Source organism: Oxyura jamaicensis, chromosome 1 (genome assembly GCF_011077185.1).
Source record: "Oxyura jamaicensis isolate SHBP4307 breed ruddy duck chromosome 1, BPBGC_Ojam_1.0, whole genome shotgun sequence".
Classification (NCBI taxonomy): Eukaryota; Metazoa; Chordata; class Aves; order Anseriformes; family Anatidae; genus Oxyura; species Oxyura jamaicensis.
Genome location: NC_048893.1, coordinates 182,432,091 through 182,458,892, shown reverse-complemented (window position 1 = coordinate 182,458,892; position 26,802 = coordinate 182,432,091). Strand labels below are relative to the sequence as shown.

At 40.7% G+C, this 26,802-nt stretch overlaps 1 protein-coding gene and 1 long non-coding RNA gene across 12 annotated transcripts in view; both read right to left on the bottom strand.

The window, feature by feature from the left end:
- The window catches only part of HMGB1 (high mobility group box 1), an 8,713-nt gene extending 8,485 nt beyond the window's left edge, over positions 1–228 (bottom strand). The window contains exon 1 of the mRNA XM_035325053.1: positions 56–228. The gene's annotated coding sequence lies outside the window, so the exon portion shown is untranslated. The remainder of the gene's footprint in view (positions 1–55) is intronic.
- Positions 229–5,987: 5,759 nt separating this feature from the next.
- Positions 5,988–26,802, bottom strand: part of LOC118166253 — a 40,630-nt gene continuing 19,815 nt past the window's right edge. For 10 of the 11 annotated variants that reach the window (XR_004750404.1, XR_004750410.1, XR_004750415.1 and 7 more), the window contains 2 exons: positions 26,080–26,223; positions 11,621–13,281 (listed from right to left, as the gene is read on the bottom strand). This is a non-coding gene — a long non-coding RNA (uncharacterized LOC118166253). Of the gene's footprint in view, positions 6,875–8,333; positions 8,432–11,620; positions 13,282–26,079; positions 26,224–26,802 lie in introns of those variants that run through there. The other variant, XR_004750418.1, reaches the window with a different exon arrangement.

The following is a 26,802-nucleotide window of genomic DNA, read 5'->3' as shown; positions in this document are numbered from 1 at the left end:
CCGGCCCGCTGCGAGCGCGCCCGGCCGGCCCGGCGGCCCCCCGCCGCGTACTCACCCGTGTGAGAGTCGGCACGCAGCCCTCGCTCGGCCCCCAGCCCCAGAGACGCCCGCCCGGCCGCTCGCCCCGGCCCCAGCGCTGCCTGGGTCCCTGTGTAGCCCAATGCACCGCAATGGCTGTGAGAGCGGGATCGATACGCAGCCTCCTCACACTCTCGGCGCTGGTAACATTACTCTCAACACAGCCCCGCGCCCATTGGCTGCCGCCAAGCCAGCCGCCTCGCCCATTGGCCGCGGCCCTTCCATTGTCCTGACCAGAGAGCCGAGCCGATTGGGCGCGGCGCGGGACACGTCACTGAGGAGCGAAAGGGCGCGCAAATATAAAAGTGAGCGGAGGGAGCCGGCCGCCGGCGGGGCGCGGGAGCCTGACGGGCGCTGAGCCGCCGCTGGCCTGCAGCGAGCCCCCGGGGCTGCGCCCGCCCACACCGCCCTGCCCGGAGGGGTCCCGGGGGGGCCGCGGGAAGGTGGGGGGCTCGCGGCTCGGCCGTGCTAGGCACCGCTTTGGGCAGCCGCCAGCAAGGCTGCTGGGTGGTGACAGGCGGCGTTTGTCCCGTACGGTGGTTACAGCCGCGGAGGACTGGCAAAAGGAAGAGGTTCCTGGTTATGCCTCCTTCGCTGCTACAGATAACCGTGCTCTTCCCATGTCTTAATAAATCCCGAAGCACTACGCTTGCTGGAAGGGTGGCACTAGCACGCTTACCAAAGTAACAGAACAAAACACACGCTACACGCTCTCCTTACCTCACAACTCTCACTTCAGCTGGTAATACAAGCAGCAGGCAACGTTAAGAGATGATCCACACAGTCCTTAGTTTTGTAGGCCACCTAAATGTGGAAATATTTCAAACCCTCGTGTTCTAGGCTGCAGCCCCTTCCAAAACTTGATAGAAGGCTTTAAGAGAACACAGTAATGAAGCATGCTATTAAAATGAACTAGCTTTAAGAGAACACAATATAGAAGAGCACTGTCAAAATTAACTATTTACATGTTTGTAACCAACATTAAAATTTAGCTATTAAGCCATATCATCATCTAACAAAACAAATCCATAAGGTCACTACTTTAACCGTGGTAGAACCATGGCTAATGGCACTCAGTAGAATGAGCCACAGCGAAAAGGGAATCCTAGCAAGACCTATTTCAAATCCCAAACAAAACCAACCCCTCACATCCAAGAAGGATAATACATAATACAACGTCCCCTTTTTCATTTAGCCCCGCACTGCTTAATTCTTAGTGAGAGAGAAACTCAAGAGAATGGTAGTCTGTTAGTGTTAGGCCTATACAAATGGAAAGCTGTACAAATACTGAAAATTTCTAAAAATAAAATAAAAAAGCCACAAACCCACATCTTAAAGTCATAATTGTACCAGTTACCAGGGCAGCCAGGTCTAAGGTCAATAACTTAGCCTCCTCTGCTTCCTCTTTCTTTAGATACAAATGTGATTTAAAAGATGCTAATTATGCTGGTCCTAGCTCACTGCAGACACTTTTCTGGGGTGGGAGGATGGCTCAATACTCTGCTCTTTTGCATCTGTCAGGTGGATTGAATCGTTTTAGTTGCATCAGTAGAAGCATCACTATGAAATCCTGTGACAATTCAGCCAAGCGGTCACCCGGCACAATTCATCTCAAGGAATTAAGCTCCAGAAGGGAACGCAAGAGATTGATTTTCACAGCCTTACAGTTCGATGATCCTCGGACAAACCTTGGTGCTCGCTCTTCCTGCTTTAAATGGGGCAGCATTTCTAAAATCTTTGTGGGGTGCTGTTCCAACCAACAGACGTCTAAAACAAGCAAATCCCTTAGCTGAGGCCTCAGATGCTGCTCTTTGAGGAGTTACCACGTAGGATGGAGTGTGGTGGCAGTCAACTCCACACAAAGCCAGGCCCCAGAGTGCCACCCATCAATGACAGGTCCCAGCATCACACTGACCTTTGCATCCTATTAAGTGATGCGAAACTGCAATGTTTTTCTTCATTACCTTACTTCTTTCAGTACACTTTTACATACAGCACCATTACGTCCCACAGAAGGATATCTATGTTCTGTACAGGCCCCAATAGGTTCTAGTTTTGGAGGCTGGCAGCACGTGTTAACATACAGCAAGCTAAGCTGTTCAGCCTCACAAGATGTGAACCACCTCCCAGTAGGCACTTGGCACTTTCTGTCTCAAGGAAGGTCCTTTTCTTTTTTGTCATTTCATGTCTTGAAGTTGAAACCTTGCCTTTACACAAAATAGCATGCAAAGAAAAACTGTAAAAAGCATAAACACGTACGTGGCCTAGTGCACGCCAGCTGATAACTTTACACACACTGAACTTCTTTAAAGTTTCTTCTGTGAAAACCTGGAAGGAATTAGAAGCATTTATTTCCAGCTGTTGTCTAGCGCCAACGGTTTAGAAGAAGGTGAGCAATGAGGAGATTTTAATGGCATGGCATTCTGGTACACGCTTTCCCTCATCTCCACTGTTTTTATCCCGAGGCCTGTACAGGTTTCCATATTCCGGTGGCTTTCTTCTGCTGCCCCTGACTACAGAAATAAAAAAGAATTTACTCATCAGCTGCAGACTCTAGCGTTTTTTACGGAAGCAGTACATGTTTCTTCTCTTGTTCATGCTGTGCCACATCCCTTCCAATCCTTGACAAACATGCCTTCTTCTGCAAGCTATTGAAGTCAAAATCTGCTTCAAATTACAACCCATATGACAGGTGCAGCCATCGCCATCACTTGGATAACACGAGCCACCTCAGACTTCACGCAAAGAGGCTTTGTCCCCAGAACATTCGTGTCATAACATCACAACATGATTGCTCTGGAAAAAAAAGTAAGTAGCTGCACAGGAAGTTTCAAAATCCCGATTTAGTAATTTTGATGTTTTGCAAACTACAGCATACTTTGGGAAAAGTCACATGGATTGGATGCTGCATTGCAAAGAAAGAGTAAGATCATGTTTTCTATTATATGTATGTTTTCACATACTTCAATTTTTACAACGTCCCTTGTAGCTAGTTATTGAAAACTAGTAGAAATGTTTGTAAGGAGTTTATTGGCTCAAATACTGTTCCGTGCAAGGCAAGCTGAACTTGGAAATACATACCATATATTCATAACTGATTTGGAAAACAACCTTTTGATTTCCATTTTCTTTAGAGATAAGGCATAGAATCGAGAGAAAGGGTTCTCCAACAGGAGAACCGTTCTTCTCAGCCATGTATTTCAAATAATAACAGAAAAGTTCCAATTAAACGAAGATGAAAATATATTTTTATTTTATTTACTTAGAATTATGCTCCCACTTCACAACATCCTCCGTGTAGTTCATAACCGAAGACTTCCAGCAAAGCCAAGAAATGACAGACCATCCCAAGGAGGAGACTACAGCGACCACCTGTCTGACTGACACAGAGTGGGCATCTGCTTCCCTCCTAGCTCCCCAAATGACTTCGTGAAACACCCTAGAGAGATTCCTCTTTGCCTAACAGAATTTTCAAGGAAGCCGAACCATGCGACAAGCGAGGCCTCCAAAAGTCTTGAGCTCTGTGGTTGCTGACAGAGGTGAGAGAAGGAACTTGCATCAACTCCATATAAGACACAGGAACACCACAGGATGGGGTAGCACACTTCCCCCTCGGGTAAGAAACTTACTGGGCCATGCCACCACCTTCTTCCACAGTTTTCGCTTTCTGTCAGGAACTCTGCCTACTCCCCAGCATTTTTGGCTGGCAGGCAGATGATTTCCTAGCTTGCTCTGACAATAAAGATTCAGTGTCGTCACTGGAACTCCAGATTTTGTCACTCGGTCCTCCCTGCCGAGCAAAAAGAGCCTTGTTTCTTCAGATCAAAATTAAGAGTGTATTATATCTAAATTGGCACAACAACAACTAGCTTGTCAGCCAAATCCAAAGCCACTACTAGGCTATTTTTGATGAGATCTGAAAGCCTTTCTTGACAAAAAATGTTACATTTTCAGATCAAAATGAGAGCAAAACATCTGCAGAGATAGGGCACCTGGCCACATGTACTTAGGATGGAGCTGCTGGGGATTTAGGCTGTCAGTCTTTGAGAGCACTTCCAGTTATACAGTGGGGCAGGCTGTTCGCAGTACACTCTGAAAAAGCACAGCCCATGTTTTCCCTTTTTCTGAGGCTGCAGTGCCAGCCTCTACAGAGCCCATATGAACACAGTTCCCAGCTGCTTATCAGATGCAGACTTATAACCATTTTCCCCCCTCCAATGTCTTATTTGAAATCTACAAGAGATACTTTAAATATTTCCTTATTTCTGAAGGAGATTTCCATTCAAAGCAAGGAGATGGAGCATGCCGGCAACAGTCGCAATGCATGGAATGTGCTCTGCTTTACCTTTCCAGCAGGATTTGTTCAGAGTGCATAAAGTAATCTGCATATATTGCTGGCTCCCTTTTATTAGCGAGCACTATCTAGAGAACGGGGTTTCAGAAGGCCACGTGTCCTTCCAATGCAGACGGGCGGCTGGCTGTTCTAGATGTGTAAGTGGTAACTGAGGAGCAGGAGCAGACAAACAAGGTAACCTCAGATAACTGAATGAAGTCTCCTCTCTGGGAGAGGCAGCTAGGAGCAGCGATGGGACTGGTGCCGCTGCAGTATTTTCCTTACCGTGCTTCATTTGCAAACCAGCTGATTTTTGTTGACGTGTGAGCCCTGCAGACAATTCCATCATTTCTAGAGCTGATCTCAAATCACAGGCAGTACTTACACAGTGTTCTTCTTTTCCATACAATGAACAACATTTGTATCTCTAAGTTTTCTGAGGAATTAACAGGTACATAAAATATCCAAGAAAACATATTTCATAGGCCGGGTTGCCAGGCCTATGCCCTCTGTTGAGCTCACAAAGTGGGCAAAACTCATGAAGACACATTAATTATGGACTTTTCTTCTGATGATCATTACACCATGCACATTTTTCACAGTGAAGATGTGTACATATAGTAACAATTTCTTGGTAACAGTAATGAGAATTATTTACCATTATGATGTGATTCCTTTAGCATCTTATTCCTTATGTATAAGCACGGAACTTCTTTAAGTGCTTCTGTGAAGCTCACAATGCAGTTTCAGACAGATGGGAACTGTGTTCGGCTCCAACAGCAAAATAGGAGTTCAAGAAATGTTCTTCCAGGACTGCACTGTCTCTGAAATTGCTGACCTGTTTTGCTTTGCTGAGAGCAAAACTTGCACTGCAACATCCACTTATCTCTTCAGCGTTCTGCAACCACTGCATCAAATATTCAATTCCTCTCCAAAATCTCCTGGCCACTTATGTGATTGTACGCTCAAGTCCACCACTGAGGCAAAAATTATTAGCTGCAGTGTTTCCTTGTAATGAACAAGATGCTGCTGTCCATATTCACGGACAATCTCCTTTAAATGTATTAGCACTCAAGTCTCCCTCAGTCTAGTGTAGAGGCAGGTAAGCCCCTGATGTTGACACTGCCATTAGACTTCAGCACCCAAACAGGCAGAATTCAAGCAGGCCTTAGGTGAAAAATATTGGAGATTCTTTTCCTTCCTTTTCTATCCAGTTTAGAACATTCAAATAGATGTGTTCCAGTCCAGAACATTCAAAAAGACCTGTTCCATCACATCTGGGATGTTACCTTGTGAAGATTCCTTCAGCCAGGTATAGCACTAGGACAGAGCTACTATTATCTCATACTTTCTGAAAACACAAAACATGCAAACATCACTCTGACCTGTAATCTGATCCTTCATACAGGACTCTATCCATATCTGCAGGACAGGCTAAACCATGCACTTCTGAACACGTAGCAAACACCTTAATACCAGCACCATTCCTGACATTAGAAATCCTAGCACCACATCATCTCTGCAAGGCAGAAAAATAACATGACTTTATGGGATGCTGATAGCCAAAGAAATAGGGGATGCATTACACATCACTCTTCCTGGTAACTATACAGGATCCACAGCGATGTCTACACTGCATGCAAGCAGTTCCAGGAACTGCTATGGGAAACAACCCGTACCTTACAGCTTCAAAAAGGAACCTGCATAGTTTGGCAGAAGGACAGTCTAGCCAAGTGTATCTGATTGCCACTGAGCAGTATCCATCTCTCCCCTGACAACACAATGACAGAAAATGCGGTGTTTCTCGTTCTTTCGGAGAATTTTCCACATCTTCTGCAACATGAACCTGCTAACTTCCCAATGAGATATTCTGCTCAAGAGTGATTGCAAGTACTACAAAATATCAAAAGCCATCCTTATAGACAGGGAAAAAAAAAAAGAAAAAAACCAGCGGTGTTTGGTTTCTGTTTTACTGGCACTCTAGGACTCACGGTGATCAAACACCCACGGCATGCTCTACTACGTGCCATGTTGCAGTTCTGCAACACTACTACACGACTACCACGACTGTTAGGACTACTATAAAAGTCAACTGTGGGCTCTACTTAGAGAGCAACATTTCCTACCCCCTCCCTACAACTTTTCTCAAGTTGCAGCTGTCCTGACAGAGAAAAGGATCTTGAAAGGGTCTTCAAACATGACAAAAACTTATACAAGGAAAGCAATGCCACACAGGTTCTCCTACACAGATGATAGATAGGCTTTTCGGAATGAAGTCTTTAAGGAGGCATTCCCATCCACCAACCCGGGCTGCAATATGCATTGTAGAGAGCGTGTGGCATGCAGCCTGAAGATGTCTCTAAGCTCCACACAGCATCGGGGCTCACGGCAGTAGGACAGTCCTCAGGGTTAGCAGTTTTCAAACCAGAGAGTGAATCGCTTAAGGAGGGCAAAGAACCTACCCTGACAGAGCCCAAGAAGCCTCAAAAAACTGTTATCCTTTTTCCACCTCTCTTCTTTCTGTTCCCCTTTCTCTCCCTTTCCCCACACTCCTATGCAGAGATAAGCTGGAAGATGAACGGTGGCAGCTGTACCTGCTCAACAAACCCTCGCCATTAGCATTATTTACACAGAAAATAATTTTCTTGACACTATCCCTCTCCTCCCAACTCCCAGAACAGTTATCCAGTTTGTAATTATACTCCAGTGGGTGCTGCGTTGTTCAGACTTCTACCATGATATGTGGCTGTCCCACTATTATTAGTTCAGGAAGGAGGATCAACTCTTACATGGTTGTTTTAAGAAACAAAGTCACGTTAGCATGCTTATGGAGACCGTCTCCCCTTTGTATCATAATCATTCTGATTCTTCTATGATCTTTTTTTTTTCCCAGATCCATCATCTCCCTTTACCTAAGGGTCCTATTCCAGGATGTGGGAGAAGACACTGAGGCAATCTAGGATGTAATTTCTTACATCCTGTATGCTGAGTTTTCCTGGGATACCCAAAAGCATCCAAGGGAATGCCCACTTCTCTCATCTCTGTCCAGCAACAGGTAATGGCTCTGGGGGCTCATCATTGCAGGGGTAGATCATCATTCTACCCTAAACCATCCTGCACTACCAAAATCTACCAAATAACATTAACTTTTTGGTTAACGCAAAATTGTAGCATTTATTTATATTAGTACTTTCTTAGACCATTTGGCTTTCTTTTCTGTCCTTAGCCTCCTTTGCTCTCTTTTCAGGAGTTTTAGAGGATTTTAAGTCTTTTACGTTAACTTGATTTTCCTTTTCCTTATTTCCCATGTTTCCATCAACTTGTCTCAACAAAACTTAAAATCCTTTACTGAACATGCCTCAACATTCACTGCCACAAAGGAAAGACAAAAAGACTTTTAGAAGCCAAAAAGCAAGTCAGTTCGACAGAAGGCCAATGTGGTGACCTCAAATTTGTGTAAGACACAACACAGACAAACTTGCATTAAACTGATCTGCATCACTGACAGTTTAAATATTCCCTGGCTCGATTTCAAGAAAATCTGATGGTTTCCAGGATGGATAAGCGTGGATCTGGGAGTGTGGATTCAATTCAGACGCTGATAGCATGATATACATGAAAGCCATTGGGTAGATCAAGAATGCTTTGACCACACAGGCATCTGATGAGTCTCTGTAAGGTAAATTTAATTCAACCTTTTCCTAAAGTATGAATAAAAATGAAAAAGAATAGCAGTAGTAAAACTTTCACGAATTTCTTTGAAGCTGTGGATTTTAATTGTTTGAAATCTTATAGGGCATAATAGTGATAACTTTTGTAACAGAAGAAATTACTGATACTACCTTACTTCTTCTATCGCAGCGTATCATTTAGATCATGTAACTGTTATAGGATTTCCAAATATAAGCAACTGACTACTCACGGAATCAACTGGCTGTAAAGGAGGCATATGTTCACATCCACTCATTTATTTCCTGTGGCCCAGGCGCTCTGTCACTGGCAAAGGGCTTGCATTCAATCCTACAAAATTTTGGCATGGAAAACATGTATTATTGTGTAAGCTATAGTACCTACGGTTTTGATGTATTACCCTTTATTTTTTTAAAGAGATTTTATTTCACTTTTATCTCCTTAAAAACCGCAGCAAAAACACAAATACTTTTGCAGCCCCTTCTGCACACCTACTCTTCCTGAATCAGCAGCCTTCTGAAGTTCATGAAGCATTTCCATGTTTTTAAGATGATCTATCCTTTTCTGCCCTCTGATGATTACACATCCAGATGCGTTGAAGTCATACTAAATGCATGTTTATTTTACTCAACCTTCAACATCATCGATACCATACAAACACAGGAGTAACTAGTGAAGTAATTTTACTTCTGTGTACGTGACTAGCAAAATACGGTTTTATATCTCCGCTTTTTAATAGAAAAATTAGAGAAGGAATAGAAAAGAGACAGAAAAATCATCCAAGAATGTGAAAAAAATACAATGAAGTCCATAAAAAGCTCAATCTGCTTAAGAAAAAAAAAAAAAAGAGAGAGAAAAAGATTGAGAAGTAACTTGATTACAGGGTAAAAGCACCTTCCTGGGGAGAAAATAGTGAGTACTAAAGAGCTCTTTAATCTATCAGAGAAAGGAATAACAAGAATCAATGACTGGAAGCTGAAGGCAAACAAATGCAAATGGAAATAAGGTAGAAAATTTTTAGCAGCAGGCATAATTACTACTTGTATTATCCTAGTACCTGGAAGCCAAGTCATGGATTAGGGCTCCCTCATAGTAGGCGCTGTTTTAAAAAAAAAAAAAAAAAAAGGGGAAAAAAAAAAAAAGAAAGAAAAGAAACACCAGAAAAGGAAAACAATCCCTGCCAAAAGGTTGCCATCAACACATAGGATGGAATAATGTAATAAATCAATGACATAACATTATCCGATAGGACACGCAGCATTGTCAGGCTACGGATTCAAGATGCAAAGTGCTGCGCTGAGATATTGGCTTACAGCGTTCTGCCCTGCCGAGACCGATTCTTCCCGCTCCTAACTTCTCCACAGCTGTGAAACTTCGAAAAATGATCCATTAAAAAGAGGTGTTAAGAGCAGGATTTTCATTTTTTCTGTGCCAGAAAATGCCCGTGGAACTGATTTAATTTTGCAAGTGTTTTGATTTTAATGAATTTCAATGAATGGCTTGACAAAAAAAAAAATCGCACCTCCCAGTGTATCTCAGGATTAGCTACAGTGCTGTTTACAGGACATTCAAATTTGCTGCATTGCTTGTGGGTAAAAACTGTTTAAGGTTTTCATTTTCCTCATAGAAAATCACTAGCCCAGTCACCAGATCTCAGGCATCGTCCAGGGGTGAGGCAGAACAACAAGAAAAACTAAAACCTGGCCCATGGCTCAGGAAGACTTTTGTAGGGAAAAAAAAAAAATAAGAAAAAATAAGAAAAAATTCATCCTAATCAATTCTAGCATATAAGATAAAAAAAGCTAAGTTTGTGATTCCTGGTACCCCCGCTCTGTCACCAGAGCCTACACCCCACCTTTGGTGGTTTACAAAGGCAACAGGCCACTGCTGTTAGACTGGGAAGATTAAAGGGGGAAGCTGAGTCCAGTTGTATAATTTTCTACTACAAAAGGTTTTGCTACATATTTTTAACATCAGAGATTTCTTATATTTTTTAAGAAACCTGGGAGCGTTGAGGAGTGCCTTCTCTTATTTTCTAGCAAAAAAAAACATGGATAGAAAATTTGATATATTTTTTTAAATGTTATTTATGCTACTAGTAGGTTATAGCAACACACTAAACACCCCCAAACGTATATTGCACCAAGAAACTCCAGAAGAGATCATTTCTTGGGCTGGAAACGCTGAAGAAAAAACAAAAGCTAGGGTAAACTCTCCACAGCCTGGTCCTGAGACTCAAGGGCAAAAGAGAGTTACTGCCCATGGTGTTTGCTGCCCAGAACTCTTTCTCCCCTTCCTCCCTAAGGAGACCAGCCTCCTCCTCCTGGTCGATGCTCTGCATTTCACCGAGCTGAATATTCACATTCAAATGTTAGACAGGAAAACAGTTCCGACTATAAATAAAATCATTCTTTTTTTTTTTTTTTTTCCTCATCCCTTGTTAAAAATACTCCAAGCTACAGCTATAATAAGCTACATCAGAATAATATTTCATCGCAAAGTTTAAGTGCTTAATAGTGTTAACTTGGCCTCATCCATTCTGCTCAAGTTTTCCACAGGACCGCAGCCGCCCTGCGTGTGCGGGACACACGCTGCTCAGGAAATGAATCAGGGTTGTGCATCGAATTAGATTATTTATAGGTTCCTATATGTGTTTGCTCTCGAAGTTGTGCGGAGCAGCAGACAGACAACTGCAGGAAGAGAGCAATGGGCATGTGGTTAAGGCAGTTGAACGCCACACAGGAACATTCAGTTCTGCCTCTGCCTTTGCCATAGGCTTTCTGCGGAGAAGGAGCGAGTCAGACCAAACACCTTGGCAGATGGCCACCGACGCTGCGTTCCTCATTTGGGAGCCCATACTGAAACACCTTAGGCCTTGTGCGCAGAAATACGAAGCATCTGATTATAATGGAGGCTTTGGGTTTTTGCGGGAGAAAGGGAGCTGGAGGCACGAGGTTAAAATGCAGGAGGACCCAAATAACAGCCTTGGCTTTGCTTCTGACCGAGTGGCTGTTTTCTCGACTGTAAAGCTGGACAGCGATGCTTTCCTGTTGTTCTGGGAATATGCAAAAAGCCATTAAACACTGCAGAGATTTTAGATATCATTTTAATAAGCCTAGAAAGAAAAAAAAAAAAAAATGAAGCTATTCCTGACTTGCTAAATACAGAGAAAGTTTTGGATTTTTTCATCCACTAATTTTCCTATATTGATACATGCTTGCTTTAAAAAGTCTAAACAATATAAATACTAACACAGGTAGAGATGAAGCATATCCATTTTTCCCCTCTAACTCTATTTTTAATCTGATTTGCAAAGTCCTTTACAGTTTGCATCGGGGCTATTTAACTTTAGTACTCAATGAAAGTGTAACACAGTCATATGGAATAGGACAGGGAACAGCATTCCGTGTAAACAGAAGACATTACCCAATTCACAAAAATAAAAATATCTTCCCTTCCAGCTGTACATTATGTCATGTAACTGCATCCACAAAAAAAGAAAAACAACAGGAGAGCTAGTAAAAGTTATTGCCTTTTCCTGCTTATTTTATTGGTCTGCATCACAGTGTATCATCATATTGAAAGCTTTTAGGAATAATAGGCTACCACGAAAATAGCATGGTGCAAAATAAATGTACTTTGTGCCCAAAGAATAAAAAACAAATCTACTAACACCTTTACAAATTACCTGAATACAGTTCAAGTAGTTACTCTGGCTTCAGAATCTGAGCTAAGAGAAATACCACAAGTACTGAAAACACAGAGGATTCTCCCTCCTCTTTCAGGTAGGAAGCCATTAAATGTAAAAATATAACACAGTGATCACATCCATCCAGAGTTTTTGACACATGACACAACAGAAATACTTTAACCGTGTCTGACAATACCCAGAGAACATAGGATATGAATGGTACTAAGGCAGATGTACATTAGGTCTCATAGACACTTTAGAGGACATTTTTCATGAATTAGAAGCAAATAGGGGAATAAAGTAAAAATTCTGGTTCAGGCCTACAGTCAGATCTTCCGAGTACAAACTTCCAGTCATTCAGAGTCCCATTAACTCAGTCAGACCCACAGCTGGCAAGGTGCATTTGGACAAACCCAGTGGCAGAACTAAGAACATATAAATAAAAGTATAAGCAGAACAGGGACGAACCAGGTAGCACAGCCCACAAGTAAAGAGACACCAAACTAGCCCCAGAAAAATAATCTGAGTGTCTAGACTATTAAGAGATTTACATTTTTACCACAACATGCTGCAGCTACGGAAAAGGCTACAATGACATTGTGCATAAAGAGGTTTATACAGCATTAACTGATCACGGTAGATTCCCCCTCAGGCAGACACGAGTACCTGCAGTGTGCATTTGCTCACCTCCTGCATACTGCTGTTTCTTCGTATTTATACATGATTTGTTTTGTTATTTTAAAGAAATGAGAGTGGCCTAAAACCAATAAAGGGGATATTTTTATCTTAATCACCAACACCTCATTTCTAGACGTGTAGATTTTTAGTCTCTTAGTAATGTGGTGGCAAAAACGAAAATGAGGTAATCTTACCGTATTTTAAAACTCTGTAAAACTGACAGAAAATAATATTACTGCTACAAAAACGCTCTCTTGTGCCCATCTGAAGGTTGTGAGAAGTTCTAGCTTGGCAGTGCGTTAGATGAAGTCACTTCTTATGCTGATGTTTCTCCCTACCATACTAATAATAGCCTACAGTAGCATGTATCTTGTATAATATACAATTGCCAAAGAGAAAAGGTGGTGTTTCAGAAAAATCTCTACTTTGTAAGGTTTTCCCGCACTGAAACACAGGCTTTGATATAACAGGAATGTATAACAGCAGCAGGGAGGACACTACAGAGTTTTACAATGGAACATGAGCACAGAACCACGGGCTACACTCTGGAGTATCACGATGCCCTCAATTCAGCAACAGCATGCATCATCCAGCCTACAGGGGAAAAGGGAAGGGCCCCATGCTTTCCCTCTACCTGTGACTTTCCTGTGTCATCTCAGCAGGATGTAACAGTCTTCAGTCTGACCTGCCAATTCATCAGGGCTGTCATTCTTGCTGTTGTCCAGGACTACGATACTGCTCTTCCCCCTATCACAGAGTTGTGTCTTCTGAGATCAGCATGTAGCCAGACAAATCAACATAAATACACCTTCTGTACAAAAAACAAACAAAAATAACACATTTAGGAGAATCACCTACTCCTAGTTCTACATCTTCTATTTGGTTTAAGGCACAGAAAGATCCTTTATATCAAGTAAACTACCACCTTTAAAAATTACTCCACAAGGATATCAATATTTGAAAGTAACTGAAAGAGATGTTTATTTGTCTGTACCACTGACAGAGAGATGAGGACTCAAGTTGTTATTCCTATTGGGGGAAAAATACATGAAAAGTACTGTATGTAAAAGTTTCTGTTCACTAGCGTATTGACATTAGAACACCCACTTTGCTGACATCTGACATGGGACCACTTACACAGGAGGAAACTGATACATATACAGGAGATGTGATTTCAAGAATTTATGGGAAAAGGCGAGGTTTTTGCATTCTTTGTGTTATCTTGGGATAGGTATAAAAATCTTTATGTCCACTGTAATGTTGAATTAACACCTGTATGCCACATACCTCTCAGAAGCTTGCACGTTATAAAGAACCTATAACCCCACACTTAGACTAGTTGCAAATTCTGGTTACTTTATCTCACATTTAGCTGATACCCTGGCTCAGTGAGCATACCGAGGCAGGGGGAGAAGCAGCACCTCAGCCGGGCTGTGCAGACGGAAGCCTAACCTCCAGCCTCGTCTCTCCCCACACAGCTTCAGCATCCCGCCGGCAGGCAGCACACACCCATGCCCACTGTGCTTTTTGCCAGCAGATGTCTGCAACAGCATGAAGTATACTCGCTCAGGATTTTGCATGTGACGGCCTTACCTGCCCAGCACTGCTCTTTCTCTGAATACCCTGAAATTATTGAAGGGCTATTAATATCAAATGCCTTTTCAAAGGGTCATATTTCTGAGAAAGACTTTTTTTTTTTTTTTTTAACTTCCCAGATCACACTACACATTCCAATATTTTAATCTGGACAGCTGCCCACTAGACACTTAATACACTATTTCTTCTTCCACTTGCAGAAATGCATTATCAGTTTATATATCCACAACTAGTGATCTGAACTGTATCTGCTTCAGAACTAACAAGGAAAAATAATAATAATAAAAAAAACGGTTTGGCTTTTTTTTTTTTTTTTTTGAGGTTATGCCTCCCTGATAGTAAAGTCACCTCACCTCTGTTTTAAGTGAGACAAACCTAGAAACAATTCTAATTCACACCTGTTTGCTACCGTGCCCACAAGACTGCAAGGCAACAGAAAATGAGCCAAGTGCAGATGTTATTTCCTCTGCCCTTTTTGCTGTACCCTTTCTCAACCTGTGAGCTCAGGACACATTGAAGGGGAAGAGAAAGGATCACTGCAGTTGGTACAGGGCCTGGCTACAAGGGCCTGAAGCAAACTGAAAGCTTCCTCCTACTGTGAAGAATTCTTGCATAATCGGGCAGGAACTGAATAAGGAACCAAACCAATTAATTATATTACTGAAGTACAACGGAGTATAGTTATTAAAAGACTTAAGGATTCAATTGTAAAGAAATTGCTGTACGTGGTGTTCATTATTACTATAAACAAATAAAAAGACCAGTGCCTCCACAACAAATGCAGAACACACCTTCTCAGGCTAGTCATCCCACTGCAACGTGGCAAACCAAACCAAACTAATTAAAGCCCAATCCTTCCTGGCACGTGGACTACATTCTACACTAAGTTATTTCGTAAGCAATCACAGGAGTGAAGAACTCCAAATAGTTAACGATACAATTGTATCAGAGGACAGTTCTTTAAGGTTTTCATATGAACGACTTAATTGCTACTGACGTACATGTAGCTGCATAGCTACATCATCATCCTGCCCGTTGCTCAGACACATAATGCTAGCATCACCTTCGACCCAAAATTTACTCCAAATCCCAACATCCATATCCATAATTTGCAGATACCCTCAGTGTAATATTTCCAGGATTATACTTTTCTTAATTCTCCCAATCAACTACAGCATTCAATCAGGTTATCATCATCGCCACCACGTTCTGATTCGGCAACATTTTTCTCTGTGCTTTTGAGAAATGCAGCCTAATCTCACTTGCATTCATTCAGAATACTCTACAAAGCCCCTTTTCCTAGTCACTCACTTGGAGAACGTCACTATATCCCCAGCTCTCACGAGCTTCTGTTCCTTGTCTTCACTTTCAAGGCCCTTCCTGACTTTTCACCACTGCACCTATTGTTCCTTAATCACCAGCAGGAAGTCAGCTGTGGTTTGTTCATATTGCAAGCTAGGTCAGTTTTCATAAGATGTAAAATTGGAAAAAAACATAAGATTATGCCGTTTCAGTTGTTTATATTGTTTGTCTAAAACACTTCCCCCAAATCTCATACATTCACTGAAAAAAATAAATAAATCCCAGATGCTTCATGCACCTCTTCCCTTCCTATCTCCCCTCTGTCATTCAGTATCATCAGTCCAGATTCCAGCTCCTCTGTCACACACGTTGTATTTTCAAATGAATCTCTTACGCCTTTTCCTGTTTTACACCTCACAATTTTTGATATTTGAGGGAAACTCCCTTAAATATCTGAAAACATACGTCACTGCTTTTCTTCATTGCCTTCTCTGAAATTCACTTTACTAAGAAGCCTTCCACTCTGCCCCCAAACAAGCAGTCACACTACTGCCTACGAGCAGGGTTTGACAAGAAGGTGTACACACCCACCTGATTTTAATATCTAAAGTAGACAAGTATCTGATGTAGGAGACTGATCGACAGATCTCTACAGCAAATGCAGAGAGGCTCCTATGAAGACCAATTTTGATGAAGGAACGCCTCAACTGTTCCAAACTGTCCTCCAAAAAAAAGTCTCTCTACATTAACTTGAAATAATCTACAAAGATCAGCCTCTTGATTTAGGTACATGAATGCCCTCAACTCCTAACATTTCCCTTCTCATCTGTGTATATCCTTTGTTTTCAATGGTATTATATTTACATTCCAAAGTTTTAGAAATGTCGATATTCTTTTCAGCCCTAGTTTGTGTAGTGCCCAGCATCACAGGAACTTCGATGCCCAATACTCCTTTATTTTACAATAATACAAATAAAAGTATTATAATGCTATACAGTGTTTTATTAAATGGTACCCGATCATGTAATTATTGTATAAGTATGCAGACAAGCCATGTCGAAGGCGCACAGCCGTGCATCAGCTTTAACTGTGTGATTTTCTAAATTCCTTCATGCTATAACAAAGAGCTGGAATGCGTTCACAGCTGGCACCAGATGGTCCCCACTCTGAATGAGGGCAAATCCCCAATACAATTCAACACTGTGAAAGAGAAGAGTACCGTACATGGGAGATGGGAAGGTATACACGGATCCAGGGTGCATGCAGAATTTTTGGCAGAGGAAAGGGTGTCATTGGAACAGACCGTGGAAACCCTTGTCATGTGAGACAGATGTTGTAAGCTATTTTCTGAAAGAATTGATGAGGGAATGGTAAAATGTAGTGAAATAAAGAAATATAAGGAGCTGCTTCTTATACACAAAGAGTTTGTGCCCCATAATGCATGCTTCTCCATCTTAAACTTACTGAATTTTAAAAATACCCTATTAAAAAGGAGATTTTTAGTACCATAAGGAAGGCCCTAAAGACCAAAATAAGGAAGCAAAAACTCTAGATACATCTTACATGCTCCGAGTCTCCAGAAGCATGTTTATTGCTGGGAAAAAGATAATAAACATTATGAAGAAACAATAAGCTTCATGAAGTTATTAGAATCAAATAGGAGCCTTTCAGACAAATTTGGAAATCTGATCCTAGTATAAACAATAAGCAAGAGTCATACCAAACATCATGTACAAAATAAATTGAATAGAACAACTAATACTGATGATGATCTACTTCTTCTGGATCTATTCATCCAGATAACAGAAAAGAAGTTCTTCCAAAGCCAAATGTGAGCGAAGTATTCTTCCTAAGCAAGCAAACGAGCCAGCAAACAAAAACACCCCTAAGGCACAGAGAGCCACAGACGAGGAGAAACAAGGTAGAACCCAATAGAAGAAACAAGGTAAAATACTGGATTATATGTTCTACTTCATTATATTCATTTTCATTAATGGCAAAGAGTCTCAAAATAATTGTTTTGATAAATATACCATAATGTAAGACCAATCAACTCGGAAGTGGTATGGGTGCCTACTGTGGCATCTAAGCTGCAGTTACTGCGACTACTCAGAATCATGGAAAGCAAAATCTAACTGAAATGAACAAATGGGCCACAAAAATGCCAAATCAAGTTGGAACGACAATAGATAACAAACACATGCTGAAAAGAAACACAAAAAGCAAGAGAAAACGGTCTGTATTTTATGGGGTTTCAAATTAACTGAAGAGACCTTAGTGTAATAAAACTCAATATACAAGACAAGGGGAAAGCAACAGTTACTTACAAAATTTCCAATGAAGTTGATTCTACCTACTGACATTTATTCTCCCGGAAATATAATTCACTCACACCCTCATGCTCACTTCTAAGCACCACGATGTGTCTCTCCAAACTGGTCAGGATAACTTACGTGCACAGCAGAGAACCAGAGCTGTCAACTATCAAGGCCTCAACACATTGCAGAAGTTGTTAGTTAGCAGTAGCAAGCTAGATTTTTGAGTAGATCCTTTAGGTTATCCTTCAGGGATCATCACCCATGACAGGACAGCCCTTTGCCTCAGGATCTTGCTTACCTCGGCTTCCATAAATCTTAGGCCAGGTTGCTGCCCATTGTCTGTTTTCCTTGTTTGGAACATGGGTCTAAAACGCCTGCCTGCAGTCTCTTTTCCTGTTCAGCTAACAGGAAAAAGAATGATATATGTGATATACTACAACCTTGTTGCCATCCTCCTGATCTTAGGATGCAAGGTCTTCCGCTGGCAAATCATCTGTGCTGTGGCACACAGATACTGCTGAGGATGGTGTCCTGGAAACGGTGTTCTTCGTTATCAGTATATGCCACTGCTTTAACCCTTTGTTTTGCTCTTTCTCCCTATGCTTACACTTGCGTTTCCATCCATACTACATTCATACCAACCTTAACGCTTCTGTTACAAATCCCTGCATAGTTTTACGCTAGTTAAATGGATCTGATGCCGATCACTGCAGAAAGGACACGTTCCACTCTTCTATCTCCTCCTCCCTTTGCTATGCACTCCTCTGTTTTCCTTGCAACAACAGTGGCAACCATCTCCGGTAAGCCTGCACGGGGAGCAAAACCCACAGAAGAATCAACCCTTTATTGGTTAAGATCAGGAGTGCTTTTACAGCATAGTTCCACGAACTGGATCACAGGGCCAGATGAATGCCAGTGCCAGGTGCAAGGGAGGTGGTAAGACTGCCTCTTTTTAGTGGAAGTTGTTCGCTCGATCAGTTAAGCTGTAACGTGAAAGAACACCAGATGCCTTGGCCTCAGGAAGGAAGTAGGGCAGCACTTCGGCAGTTAGCGAAAATCTCTGCTCAATACGCTGCTACAATCAACATAAAAGTAACAAAACAGCCTGCCTAGACAATGGAAGAGAGTGAGGAGAAAAACAGTGTAATAGGATTATAGAAATCAATCCTGTGACTTACCAGAAAAGCCACACGTCGCACAGGTCACCCCTTCTCCAAAGCGGGACGGGTTCAAAGGTGAACGTTAGTAAACACTGGAATTATCATACAAAGAGAAACTGGCACGTTTAAAATCAAGAGCGCTATGAGCGGACATCACATAAAACAATAAATGCTCTGAAGAGGTCAGATCAGACACTGCTACGCTTGCTATCTTGTAACACAAGAAAAATACCAAGAAGCTTCTCAAGTATGGAAAACTCAAAGTTGATCAGAAGAAACGTTTTTCACATATGTAATTTATCCATGTTGATTAACGAGGAAATCCAGAGTTATTAATGTAAATAAAACGTCCCTATCAACAACAGCACAGACTAAACAAATTACTACATAATGAAATCAGGACAAAACATATTTGGGGTTAACATCAACTGAAGCATTGGGATACAGTTACTGAGAAACAGGAAACTATTGTGTCTCAAGCCAACATCATTCCTATGTAAAAATATTAATTAAAGAAGGAATAACAAGTTGTTTCCACTGTTTAACTTTTACTCACAATATCAAAGATTTTCTACAGTTTGCATTAAATGTTATTAACAGCTTATTAACAACAGTAAAGTCATAGCTGCAAACGTTTAAAAAAAGACACTGAAGCTTTGATAGAAGTTTTTATCTAAGCAGTAAAGGCAAATACATGAAAAATGAAAATCAGCATGATTATAAACCTTCTTCTCTGCTGCAAGTTTTACCTAAAATGTCTTTTTCCTTGATTTTCAGTCAGTTTCTTAGAAATTTGCCTATTGTTTTCAAAGATCTAAAATGTAACTTCTTCCCCTTACTGAAATGATTTTAAAAAAAAAAGATTGTTTTAACAAGAATTCCCATGACATCTTAAAACCACCCCAAAAAGTGCCTACTTACCAATCACCTCTGAACAAGAGAGCCAGAACTAGCTCAGGCACTACCTCCTTAGTATGCCACCACTATGCCGCTTGGTCATCTTGATTAGATCATCCTGTTTTAGTTTGAGATGCATACTGTCCCAGCAAATACTAGAAAGCACATTACCCCATTCTGTTAGTCATTACAAAGACATATAGAAAATCATAATTCCTTCTCAAAGAGCAGGTAGTCTTTATTTTATTAAGATAGACAAGACACAACAGGAAAAAAGACATGAAAAACAGCACAGGGATGGGGCTACATTTTGTTTGTGAGTTTTTTCCAGAGCGCCTGGAAAGGCGAAAAGAATACAAGTGTTTGGGGGTGGGATACAGAGGGAAATAAAAAGGAGAGGCTGCCAATGCTGCCAAAACAGGGGAGGGCCTTTGTGGTTTAAGAAGTGGCTGGGTCAGGTAAACAGGGTAGGAATAAACAGCTGAACAGGGCAACAGGGGGAACAAATGAATACTCAAAAAGTCAATAATATAGACAGCGCAGAGAACCAGCAAGATAGCCTGGGAACTTTTTCTTGGAGAGAGAACGACGCTGTTACCAGGATGACAGAAGCTGAGAAATTTGAATAGCAACATGAACTTTGTGCAGTGACTCTTGAACGTAGGTAGTGGTACTGATTCTGTCAGAGAAGGAGATTTCAGTCGATGCACAGCTGTGGGTCTGAGATGACCTTACCGTCCACAACAACAGAAAGGCTGTCAGGCACAAAAGCAAGCCAACAGGCTGAAAAAGGCAATATGCAATTTCTGAATCCGAAAGACAACATACTGTTCATCTAGGGTCCAAAAGCAGCAGACCAGTCAACACCAGGACATCAGAACATAAAATTTATCCCTTGTTTAGCTTGCTCTGTTTTGCAAATCACACAGGCTGCGTAATTAGGAGCAAAAGAATGGTTCTTTGCCAGATTTTACAGCTTTTGCCTGTGATCATTTTAATAATACGCCCCACTGACAAATAGCAACCACTTTCTAAAATGAAATGGTCGTTTTGCTTTTTAGCTAAAGCTATTATATGCTTGAAAATATGTACTGAATATACAAATTATACTTCACTGTGCATTTACCTGCAAATTGTCCCAGGCCTTTTTTTCCTTTTAAGAAGAAGGAAGACAATTATAATAAAAAAACTCATTGGGAAAGAGGTGTAAACTAACTTCATCTGGACGTGAAGGAATTTCTCGTTTGAGACATTTATTTGCTCATTCCAATACTATGAAAGCTGTTTCATTGGTAATAAAAGTTTTTGGATGGAAAGAGGCATTTCTGAACTTCTTGTTCATGATTAATGTACAGTTTAAGAGAACCATTTCTTTGCAACAGGCACTAGAGAAGCCAAGTGTCAGATTATAAATCAGCTGCTTTCCCACGTTAATTCTCATTTAATGACCAGAACACTTTTATTCTTAACGTCTTGTTTTAAATATTAAAGAGTTCATCCAGATACACTGCAGTAGCTGTCAGAGTAAAGCACCTATCTCGCGGCGTGTATCATGTAGCCATTAAGCAGAAGGTACTTTACTGTTAGCCAAAGCATGTTTTTAAACACGAACATCTGGCATTGTATATATACATATCAAGGGAAGATCCAAGTTTACACTAAAAGAAAAAAGTGGCATTAACAAAACAATAAAATTGCCTCAATTCACACAGTAAACTCTGACTGTACTCATTTGGTCCCTGTGTTGTGCCAACTATTTTCCTGAAATAAACAAAACATTTTTATCGTTTCAAATGCTTTCACCTGTTAGTATTTATGTCTGCTTTCAAGGCACAGAGAAGCTGCAGGCAGCTCCCCTTCCCCGCAGGGCCTGACCCCAGCCCTGGCAGGTTGTGAGGGAGCTGCTGGCTGCCCCGAGGTGGCGCTTGGACAGAGAGAGGAGAGCCGTAGGCCACTTGCAGTGCCCTGGGTGACTGGCAGAGCTGTAGGGCCACGGGTGAAAGCAGTGCCCGCAGATAAAGGCATTTAATGGGTCGACACAGAAAGGAGAAGGTCAGTATGTTCAGCACCTGCCATGAAAACTGGCTGCACTTCTAAGAAATCCAGGTTTACGGCCTCAGCTCTCAGCCCCTAAACTTAACTGGAGAGCTCCGAGTCTTCATCATGCAGCACAGGGAAGAAAAAAAAGGTACTCTGAAACAGGTGGAAAAGGGAGAACAGGACTAAAACCACACGTGCTGGTTATATCTCTCTTGACAAAGGAGGGATCTAAATCCTTAAAAATCATGTCTAAACCACTACAAGCCAAAGATTCAGAAACAGAAGATTCAGAAACAGAACTGCAAGAAGAGCAGCTGGGGAGAGGCACCTTGTACACTCCCAGATGGGTACAGAACATACCAGGGTGCCCAACGCCTGGCATTCTGCTGCTGCTTATGTTTCTGGAAAGGTGAATGCAGCCTGACATGACGACAGAGACACTGCCCTCTGTAAAACTGCTGAAGAGTTCTGATTTTGAGACTTCCTCCTTACAGTTCAACACTACCTGAAGATCAAATGGTATTCAGGTATGGTTTTACACCTTTTATATTCTTCTGCTGAGACATTAAGTGACTTGAGATGACTCAGTCTGGGGTGCTGGAATTTGAAGTAACACTGAAATTGCTATTTTTATTGCCTTCCAGGATATTCTATGGAAATTGTGGTCGATTTTGTTAATAGTTACATGTAGTTTCCAAGAACGCACTTAGAGTTTTGCACCACAAGCCAGACGAAGGACTGACAGACCAGCTCCATACCAGTGGAATTAAACTTAGGTAAGCAGAGACAACCTCCTGAGAATGAATAGGGACACTGACAGAAAAACTTCACACCATGTACAGCTGTGAGAAGAGTTAAGTGAAAGATTTATGGCAAGACCACGCTTAAAGATAAATGTATCTGTTCACTTTGGCATAAAGTCCTCCACTACCTACCATGCAATGTAGAACAGGACCTGACTCATGATGTTTTATTTACTCTATACTATCTTACTATTATCAAAACCGTAAGTCTGTCATCCAGAGAACAAAAATTCTGGAGCTGTGTATGTATTTTCAGTACTCAATAGCAGCTTATAGTTAATACTGCTATGTAATACCTGGGGGATAAAAACAAACACACCACCACCAAGAACAAAAAAAAACACCTAAAGATTCAAAACTATCTGAAAAAAAATTACTTTGTGTTCTTTTCAATACTCCATATGTCTCCATATTATGATACAGGTAACACCATGCAGCAAAGAGGTGCATAAGAAATAGAGGACTGAAACCCCAGGCCAGTTTTTGACTTTCTTGCTGTGTTCCAGTATGAAACTTCTGTAATGTAAGTGAGAATTTCTGTGACACACTGTCAGTAGGTAAACCTGTTTTGTCTTTGATATTTTTGTTAAACAAGAAAAAAATAAATTGGGAAGAAATGCACAATTCAAGGACAGCTAAGATAACCAGAGGCCAACTGGTTCACTCTAATTAGCATTTTCTCAATATGAAGATCATTAGACCTGTGCTATCAATTTGACAAATAAAAATATTTCTGAATCTGTCTAACTCATTACAAAACCATACAATGTGGCAATGCAAGTACTCCCACAGTCTCTCATAAAACAGTCCAGAAATGAATGCACCAAAACTGTACCACATTACAAAAATAATAATAATAAAAAAATCATTGTTTCTCGGTTCCAACTTACACTCACAAGACAGATGTTGCCTACAAACTCAGCAAATTAACAGTGTGAAAAAGAGCAATCTGGGTAAAACAACTTTTTGAAATAAAGTACGTTACGTATTTGATAGCTCACGTGTCCAACGTGCACATAACTTTTCGAGGATTCAAATGGGTACGAGCATCTTCCGTACTTTTATATATAATGGCATCAAGTTTCACTGTGGGCTGCTATGGCGAGGGCACGCCTTTAGGCTGGTATGTTCATTTAGCATATGAGTCATTCAGTGTGGAAACAACATAACAGAAACATCCACAAACTAATGAATTGTGAAAGAAGTGTAACATTTTCCCCCTCAGGCTTCCACCTACCAGTGGAAGTGGAGTGTCACAAATAAAGTTATTATCACAAAAATGATTTAGCAAAAGAGGAATTAAATACTAAATGCCAAACAACTCTTTTACAAGTCAATCATTTGTTTCAACTGCTTTTATTTGAAACAATACCATTCAGCACAGTCACCTTAGAAAAGATCAACAGAAAAAGATAACACTCCAGCCTTGATTTTTACAGCTATTGCAACTACAGATAAGATACCTTTATGACCTGGAAACTGCAAACTACGTTTTTCTTGATTGATACCATCCTTCAGAATCTGAAGGGTTTTAAAACTGAGAAGAGCTCACTTTTTTTTTGTTTGTTTCCTCCTAGAAACTGATTTAAAATAAAAACAGATCAAATAACTAAGAAAGCATTTGCCATGCAATGAACCAGAGTGAAAGAAAGAAAGAAAAAAACAATTTGGGAGCAGCCTAACTTCTTCACCCCAAGTTACTACAATGACCTATAGAATCACAGCAATTTAAAAAAATGCCTATAAATATATCTAAGCAGCTATTTAAGCTTATATTCATCTATCTAGCACACATTTGTTCAGCGCAGGTAGAGGTACCTAGTATGTACATTAAAGCTGTTGGTTTGTATTTTGCATTTTGGCACTTGAAAGAGCGCACAGCACTTTGAGGGTCAGATTAACTCCTCCACCCTCTTAGAAAGTAAAATTGAAAAGCTGAGTGTTGCAGAAATTGATATTAAATAGAAGTCACTATTAGTCACTTTCATACCAAACTAATTTCAAATGAGAAGAGGGCTCACACAGATCTTTCCAGAAACGGTCTTAAAGCATGTTTTACTTGTGCACTTTATTTCAGGCCTCTGGAGTATCATCCATCTGGTCACAGACCTCTCAGGAGTTCATCTACCAGGCGTTCTCTGTGTTTCCTCTTCTACTTATCTTAGTGAAGATACGTGTGTTTTAATTAATGCAACCTTAGGTAACTTTTAAGTTATGGAGCATGACTATACCATGCAAATGCGTACAGTGCAACTAGATTGCATCAACGAGGCTGCTGCTCCTACCTCAGCAGGACACACCACAGCTCTGCACATACAGGTGCCCGTGTCAGCATGACACTGCACCCGAGCTAGGGGCTAACAGTTCTGACAGACACGCAGTAGACTAAACATATTAACATTGTCCATTCAGTTAACACTTAATCTGCGTGTGAATCAACTCCTGAGCCACTGCAGTTATAAGCACGGCATGTTAAAATTAAGAGTTCTTGGAGTTCAAAACCCTAGTGTTGCTGAAAGTAGCACGCTGCTGCAACAGCCGCCTCAGTTCATCAGAAGAAAGTTGAGTCTCTACACCACGTAGACATACCCAAGACCTCAAAATATTCATAAGAAAAATCTTTAAGAACTGCCTGCTGTTGGCAAAACAGTCCCATTGCAGTAACAACCACCAGGATTCAAAGAGTAGGAAGAAAAACAGAGGCACAAATTCTTTGTGAATTTCAAGAAATCAATATATACACAAAAACATAACTGGTTTTGGTCAAAACAAGATTTTTTGCCTGAGGAATTGCTGGCCTAAATTATTTCAAAGACTAAATTACTATATTGGACTGTAGTTACAGTAAAGTTTCTACTGGTGTTTCTACTTGGATTATCTAATTGTGTACATTATTTAAATAGCGTGAGGAACTTCCAAAAAAGAAGTACCAGTAATTTAATATGTTGCCGTTATACATATATATATATATTTATCTGTACAAGGATTAAAAGCCTCCAGATACGATTAATTTGTCAATAAATACATATGTGTTTTGTATCTTCTGCGAAGTTGGGTTGTTTCTGATCATGCCTGTTAGAACAGTTACAGGCATAGTGGTAAAATACGTCACTGAAGGTTAGTTAGAGCGTTTAGTTGAGTGTAAAAAAAAAAAAAAATCAGATTTTTTTTTTCAAATGCAGTTTGCAAATATTTAGTTGTAAGTATTCAGAGAAACAGACTCAGAAGCAGTGAGCCATAAATGGCATTGAAATATTACTCTAAAATAGCATATACAGTTCATACACAGTTTATATGAAAAAAGTCACTGCTAAGTAAACTAAAATTGTTGTACGCTGTTTCAGATTTCAAAATGCTGTAGGATATAGAGCAATCTTCTTTACCTTCAACATTTTAGAAAAACATTAAGTGACTGGATAAATCTTCAGAGATACAAACACATTCTTCCGAGAACTATCATGTATTGTTTCATAAATTACATGCCGATTCTTACCATAATGCCACCGTTTCTGAAGATGCCATATCCACTGTTATCCTTAAGACATCCATTCACATCCATCACTAGTACTGTACTTGCTTTGCACTCGAGCTTATGAAGGGATTTCAGACAAGCAACCTGCAGCTACCAAAACGGATTCTAGAAAGCAAATTTAAAAGCTGTGAAACATGGAAAACAAACCGAAAATCTGCAAACCACTGCAAGTGCAATGCAAACATGGTCAATATAAAATTAATTCTGTAATGTCTAACATAGTATGCTGGGCTGTAATGGAACCAAGTAATAGAATTTTCTTCTGAATAGAAGAAAGCATAGACATTTTGACACCCATACTTTTAAATCACCATTTCACCTACCGAAAGACTGCACAAGCAGTTTCCCTTACCCTGCTAAATCTAATACACCTCATCTCATTAAGTGTACTCATTGGCCTAGAAGTGATTTCTTAAAAAAAAAAGGAAAAAAAGGAAGATAAAGGGATATTATTCTTAATCACATCTAAGGACCGTTAGGGACTAATGAACATTGAAGTTCCATTATGTTGGACAGCACACAAACACAGAAGAGTAAAAGATCCCCGACTGGAGAAAAAAAAAAAAAAAAACACCCAACCAACAACTTTACAGCCTAAACAGATAAGACAGCATGGGGGAAAAGTTCACACACAGCACAAACAGCATGACTGTGGTAAATGCAAGAGTAATTCTGATTTGGCTT